This window comes from Fukomys damarensis, unplaced genomic scaffold, assembly GCF_012274545.1.
Source record: "Fukomys damarensis isolate Sample0158 unplaced genomic scaffold, DMR_v1.0_HiC HiC_scaffold_10, whole genome shotgun sequence".
NCBI lineage: Eukaryota > Metazoa > Chordata > Mammalia > Rodentia > Bathyergidae > Fukomys > Fukomys damarensis.
In genome coordinates, this window is record NW_022900922.1 from 21,598,449 (window position 1) to 21,606,450 (window position 8,002).

General features: G+C 35.5%; 1 protein-coding gene across 6 annotated transcripts in view; it reads right to left on the reverse strand.

Moving 5' to 3' along the window:
• Positions 1-8,002, reverse strand: part of Cdkal1 (CDK5 regulatory subunit associated protein 1 like 1) — a 607,184-nt gene that overhangs the window by 436,646 nt on the left and 162,536 nt on the right. The window lies entirely within an intron of this gene.

Consider the following 8,002-nt stretch of genomic DNA (forward strand, 5'->3'; position numbering starts at 1 on the left):
AAAAAAAAAAAAAAAAAAAAAAAAGTTTGGGAAAATGAAAACATTCTGGAAATAACAGTGGGAATAATTGCAAAACAATGTGAAGGCATTTAGTGTCAATGAAATGTACGCTTAAAAATGATTAAAAAGTTGAATTTTATGTAAAGTTTACAAACACACACACGCGCACATGCGAGATACCACTCCACAGCCACTAAGATAGCTATAATGAAAAAGACAATAGAAACAGTGTTGGAGAAGATGTAGAAACACTGGAACCCCAAAAACACTGTGCTAGTGAATTTGCACTAACATGCAGCCAGTTTGGAAAATAGTCTAGTTAAACATACAGTTACTATACGATCCATTGATTCCCATCCACGTTCTTGAGAAAACAAACAAACAAACAATTTCCATGCAAAAACTTATACACAAGAGTTCATAGCATTATTCACAATGGTCAAAAGGTACAAAAACACATGTTATTGACTGATAAAGAAAATGTGGCAGATCCACACAATAAAATATAAAGTCATAAAATGAAATGAAGTACTGATACGTGCTAAAATATCAGGCTAAGTGAAAAAAGATCAAAACATTATGTATTAATTCCACTCATATGCAATATCCACAATAAGAAAATACATGTAGCCAACATACATTAGTGACTACCCGTAGCTAGATGATGGAGAGGTGGAAGAGGGGCTAAGAGTATTGGGTTTCTTTATGGAATGACAAAAGATTTTCTAATATTAGTTTGTAATGATGGCCACTTAACTCTGAATATATCAAAAAATATGGAAATATACATTATAATTAGATGCGCTGGATGATATATTGTCAGGAGCCATTCTACATAATTTTGGGGAAAAAAATCATCTCACAATTATGATTAGGCCTCAATGGTTCCCTGATGATGTGACCTCAAGGACAAGATTACACCAGCTGAAAACAACCTCCTTCTTTAAGAATTGACTAGTAATACAAAAAGAGAAAGTTTTCACCAGGGAAGGGATAAATTCCTTATCATCTTAACTCATCCCACCTACTGTTATAAGAATGTTTTTGCTCATTTCACCCTCCTAAACTCATCCAACAAAGATCCTCATGAGCATAAAATCCTCATCATCATAGGATTACCTCTTCGCTCTGAGGCATCTGATACACCCTCCCAAGATAAGATCCTTATGAATTTAGGATTATTGACACGCTGAGTGATCTGATACTCCTTATAAACCCAATAAAGAGTGGCAAACTCTCAGTGTCTTTGTCTTTGCCTGCTCTACGACACTGACCTCCTGCAACCACCACATACTTTGAAATTATGCAAGCCTCTATTGTCTTTTGTTTTCCTTTAGCCCTCTGACCCCCTCGAAGCAGTCACAGGACTGATAGACCTCTGATAATATATGAGATGTATCTCAATAAAGCTGTGATCAAAAAATGCTGAAGAGCTGCAAGTAGTAAAATGTTTTAATGTCAAGGTTATTAAAGTCAAGAAAAATTGAGGAAATGTTCCAGATTAAAGGAATGAAGAGACCTCACAACTAAATGCAACTATGGATATATGAGGATTTTCTTTTCCTATAAAAGATGTTACTGGGATAAATGGCAATTATCTGAATAAAATCTATACACTATCTTATAGTATTCCATCAGTGCTTTTCTGAATTTGATAATTACACTATAGTGATATGAGACAATGCCTTTGGGTTTTTTGGGGATTTTTTTCTTGGTACCAGGGATTGAACTCAGGACCTTGTACTTGCTAGGTAGGCAGCAACATCACTGAGCTAAATCCCCAGCCCGGATTTTTTTTCTTAATGCACAAGTATTTAGAAAGGCATTATGCTTGCAATTTACTTTTAAAATGCTAGCAAAAAAATGTGTATGTATATATAAACCAAATAAACAAATTATTAAAATGTTTTGGGAAATCGAGGAATTCTTGGCTTATTTTTGCAAAGTTTCTGTAAGTATATGGCAAAATGAAAAGTTCAAATATTTATATATGCACAGAAATGATGACAGCTTTTCTTTGCTTGAATTGATATGAAAATATATCCTCCCACTTTTAAAAAGTACTTGATAACATGTTTTAATGAAAGAAAAATTAGATTTTGTCCACACATGATAATTTATTTAAAAAGTATGTGCAGGGTCGGAAGGCACAGCTCAGTGGTAGAGCACTTGCCACTGTGCTAAGCCAGCCAAGGCTCCATCTCCAGCAGTAGTAGTAGCAATAGTAGGTGTTGGTGGTGGGGATACTTGATTACAAAAATGCAGAAAAGTTCCTTACACGATTTGTCTATTTCCATTTCCAGTAGAGGACAATGGAGGAAACAGTGGCGGCAACAAAATAAAGAAAGAAGCAGAGACCAAGAACAAAGGGAGAGAAGAGTCACAAGGGTGGAAGGGGATGGAAAAGGGAAAAGACAGGAGGCAAAAATACAGTGCAGAGCAGGAAGCAGGGCAAGAAGAAAATCACCAAGTGCACAACAAACTCAAAACTCACATACAGTAATCAAGATATACTGAATTAATTCTGGGAGAAAAGGAAAGCTGTTCTTAATTAATACTATAAATTGTAGGCCTGAATACAGAAGAAATTATTCTCTAGCATATAATTCAAATAAATAAAACAGTATCTTATGTCCTTCAGGCAATTAGTTATAAATATACAGAAAAAAAGGCACACAGTATGTTCTGTTACTGATGCCATATGTTCTCAACAATGAAGAAAGGAGTTGGTGAATAAACAATTCATAAATAACATCAATGAGTCATTCTGCCTAAGAACTTTTAAAAGAAGTCTATAAAAATATTTTATTCTGCTATTATGAACTACTCCAAATTCATAGCTAAACATGTATCAAAGAAACAAACCTGTAACAATTGTACCTAAGGCAAGCAAAATGTGTTATTATAGAATCTCTTCACCGTTGAGAGACAGTGCAGGGGTGGGCTGTTCACAGGCTGTGCTGACCAGGAGGAACCAACATTTTAATTAACTTAAATCTGAATTAAAATATTCATTTAAATATGACTAGATGACCATAGTGAAAGGGGAAGGTTTAATGGAGATGACTGAGTAGTCACTTGGTCAGCATTAAGTTGTTAGGGCATTGCATTCGGATGAAACTAACACAGGTCTCAAACACAATTTTGCAATTCTAGGCTAGGAAAAAAGTCTACACTAGGGCCATTCCAGGACAAGCTTATACCATTTCACTCTCAATGATTCTGCTTTGCATGCACAACCACACAGTAACCAGCAGCTGGATAAGTTAATGACTAGAATAATACAGTGACAGCTATTTCCCAAACAACTATTTCATCTCAGGCTCTATGCTAACACTTTACATGTATTATCACATCTCATCCTAAGTTAGAAATACTACTGGGATTTTTCAAAGCAAAAGGAACACAGGTCCAAAGATACCCAGCTAGATTTTTGCCATGTATTTTCAGTAAATCTTCTCCAGGAATGGCAGATAGGTGGCCCAGTTAATGAAGCGCTCTCTTCCTGTAAACATGGAGGTCATTACTAAATGATGACAGAATGCTATCCAACGAAATCTGCACTTTCAAAAGCCCTGGACAACAACTATTCCCCATTAATTCTCACCCCACAAATATTACTGGCGCTAACCAGCAGTGAATACTGTTGCAGAAACTGAGGGTATAATACAGAGCCCTTGCTTCATGCACATTACATTTTAATTGGGAGACAAACACACAACTGAACTTGTTCATTTCCTATCGTGACAGCTGTTATGAAGAAAATAATACTGACAAGTGGCAAGAGTAGAGAGGACAATTTTGCTGTCATGGCACTGATAAACATATGAACAGGAGCATTAATCCAGGGACCTGAACCATAAGGCAGAGGAATCAACGTGAACCTCTAGGGGAAAAAGTAGGTGCAAGGGCTAAGAGACAGAAAGCAAGCAGATGAATTATAAGGTCAAAAGAAGGACAACACATGAGGGACACAGTGGTAAGAGATGAAGGCAGATAAACGATGGAGGAAGATTATGTGAGACATTGTAATTCATGCCCTGCAGTTTATATTTATCCTGCTTACAAAATAAAGCCAGTTGAAGGAACCATGTTAAAAGACTGCTCAGGTTAATTTTATTGAAAATTTCTGGACAATACTATTTATCCACATTTTCTCTATCACATGGTATTACTTTTTTTTATTCTTGTATGAATATAACTGACACTTTAGCAATCTCTTGGTTTTTATCTCAAGACACCTCAAATTCTCTCAAGAGTAGGAGGTTAATATATTGTTGATACTCAAACACACACTCAAAGGAACTTTATTAGCTCTCTTAATTTTGTGAATATGTAAATAAAAGGACAATCTATAATGTATATTCTAATTAAGAAATATCAGATCAAAACTTTAAACCTATAAACTTCACTGAGCTTTGAATGGAAAAACAAAATGATGCAAGGTAAGGGTACAAATTCATTCTTTTACATATTTATCTTTTGCATCTAGTTTTCCCAACACTGTTTACTGAACAGATTGGCCTCTTTTTCCATTGTGTTGTATTAGTTAGTGGTTTTGTTGAAAATCAGCTGACAGTGTATGCATAAATTTATGTCTGGGCTCTCTATTCTATTTCATTGGTCTGTGTGTCTATTTTTATGCCAGTACCATACTGTTTTGATTACTATAACTTTTTGTCTGTACTGGGTACTGAACCCAGGGCCTTGAACATAGGAGGAAAGTTTTCTACCCCTGAGCCACACTCCAAGCTCCAACTATAGCTTGTTAATAAGACTGCAACCAGAAAGTATGACTACAACTTTGTTTTTCTTTCTCAAGATCATTTTAGCTATTTCGGGTATTCTATGATTTCATACAAATTTTACAACTGTTTTTCTCTATTTCTGTGAAAAATACCATAGCATTTGATAGGAATTGCTCTGAATCTGTCCAGTCAAGCGATTAAAATAGTAAACATTATACCTGAAACTAAAAGTCCCAAAAGAAAAGAGGGAAAGCTCCTTGATATGGACCTCAAAAATGTTTTTTTTTGGGGGGGGGGTCAACTATACCAAAATTTCAGGCATCAAAAGCAAAAATAAACAAACAGGACAACATCAAGCTAAGAAGTTTCTGCAAAGCAGTGCAAACAATCAGCAGACAACCTATGAACTGAAAAAAACACTGTAAACCAGGTAAGTTGTTAATTTATAAAATTTTAGAAATAATTTATAGCAAAAAATATACATCTTTTAAAAACAGGCCATGCAATTATATAGATATTTTTCCAAAGAAAACATGCAAATGGCCAACAGGTATATGAAAAAGTCTCAGTAGCAATAATCCTCATGGAAATGCAAATCCAAACCATATAAAATATCATCTCTTACCTGTTAGGATGACTCTGATCAGAAAGACAAGAACTAATGAGTGCGGCAAAGTTTAAGGAAAAAAGGGAACCGTTATACACTATTTTTTTTCTTGTACACTATTGATTGAATGTAAATTGGTGTCCTTATCATGGGAAACAGTAAGGAGATTACTTTAAAAATTAAAAAGTAGATACTCACATGACCCAGTAATCCTTCAGTATATATACCCAAAGGAAATTACCATATAAATCAGACCTTGTAAAAATATCTGTGCTCCTATGTTCATTATACCATTATTCACAACAGCCAAGATATGGAAACAGCCTAGCAGCCATCAATACATAAATGGGTAAAGAAATTGTAATATACATACAAAGTAAGGTATTATTTAACCTTTAAAAAGGACATATTCCATTTGTTTGGTGGGGAGTTGTTTTGGTTTCTGAGAGGGTTGCTTTTGGGTTGTTTTTGTGATACTGGGGGTTGAATTTGGGGCCTTTTCACTGAGCTACATCCCCAGCACATTTTTATTTTTATTTGGAGACAGGGTCTCTCTAAATTGCTCTGGCAGGCCTCAAACTTGCAATCTTGCTGCTTCAGTACCCTAAACCAATGGGATCATAGGAATGCACCACTGTGCCAAGCAACACTATCATCTGTAACAACATGGATGAATCTGTGGCACATTATGCTATGGGCTATAAGCCGACATAAAAAGAAAAATAATATAAGACCTCGCTGTTATTCAGAATCTGATAAAAAAGAAATCAAATACATAGAAACGGAGTAGAACTTGGATTAACCCAGGCAGGGAGGGAGAGGAAATGAAAAAGAGTAGGTCAAAGAGTCAAAACTCACAGTCATTTAGCATTTGTAAGTCCAGAGTCCTGACATACTAATAACATCACCTTGTACAATGAAAATTTGCTAACAGAGATTTTAGGTGCTCTTCCTGAACACAAACAGAAAATGTCATGGCAGGTGATGCATGGGTTAACTGTTTGACTACTACAGTCACTGTGCTATATGTACATATGTATATCAACTCCTTATGTTGTACATCTTAAATAGATACAACAAAAACCCCAAAAGTCACCTTCCTATCTTTGTTAATGAATATACATAAAAAGACTTTTCCATTAATTATATGTTGAAATATTTCACATTTACTAAAAGGGTAGGTTAACCCAATAATCAGCATCTGACAGGTCAAAGGTCAATATTCACTTCTCTATAGAAAATAGTTTTCTCTATAAATTTTGTTTGAAGTTGTTAAGAAAAGACCCTACCTTAAATGGTATCAAAAGGAGACAATTTCCAAATCTCTTAAATTGGAAGAAGTCTACGGCAGTCACTAAGCTAACTTAATGTGTTGCAACTCTATTAGAAAGAACATTATTCTGAATTTACAAGCCCATCGATTCTGCTAATGTGTTACACAAGGAGCACTTCATGTTCCATGTAGTTTAACAAAACTGTCTTGTCTCCCACTATATTTTCATCTTTTAATCTCTTCATTGAAAAAAATTCTTCCACAGTGGTACAAAGCAGTTTTTCAAGAAGTCACATGATACCTCATTTCTCACAGCACAAAAAAATGTATTTTCTCCTTGAGTGGTACCAGTCAGTGACTAGCTCTAACTCAAAGACAAAAACTGCTAACTGAAACATGAGGCCATGCTAGAAGAATGCTAGTGAAATAAGCATCAGTACCAGGAACTCTTCTTTCTCTCAAATCCAGCTTAAAATACCTACAAAACTTTCAGTGGTGGTGGGAAGGGTGGTAATAGGTGGGAGTGAAAACCCCATTTGGCAATAGAAACAAATTTGAATAGGTTTAATCACATAAAAAAAACCCTGAGATATTATAACATAATCATATTAAGTAATATGGCAATATTATGTAGTAAAACATGTCCACAGAAGTATACTAAAGTTGAATGCAGAGTACTACTAGAACTAAAAGAGAAATACACATTAGAGATGTAAAACATCAAATAAACTATGCCAGATGTAGTAGGTGGAATAAAGGCCTCCCAAAGACTATCATGCCCTAATCCCTGGACCTGTGAATACACTACTATGATTTGGATAAGTCTATGCAGCCCCCCACCCACACACAAAAGACTCCTGTGCTAGAAACGGTGAAACCTTTAAGGGTGGGCCCAAGGGCAAGGTAAATCAGTTATTGGGGGTGTTGCCCCCAGGAAGAGATTAATACTTGTCTCATGGAGTGAGTTCTTCAAGAGTAAGACATTAAAAAAGAGCAAGAATGCCCCTTTTTCAGTCTGTTTTATTTTACCATGTGATCCTTTCAGCATGTGGTCCCACAACTACGATGTCAGACATGAGTAGGCCCTCACTAGAGGCCAAATCAATGGGAACAGCTAATCTTGGACTTTCTTCCTCCAAACTGTAAGCTAAATAAACCTCTTTTAAGACTCAGACTCAAGTATTTTGTTACAGCAACAGAAAGTGGAATAGGATAGTTACCTCAACTTAGCAAACAAAACTTTGCCAGATTGAGTTAAAACCAAGGATCTGATACGATGAGATTCACCTAGAATATCCAGGTGAGCTCAAGTTAATAATATGATCTTCAAAAGCTAAGAAACTTTGCCATTTGTGGACAAAAAAAAAAAAAAAA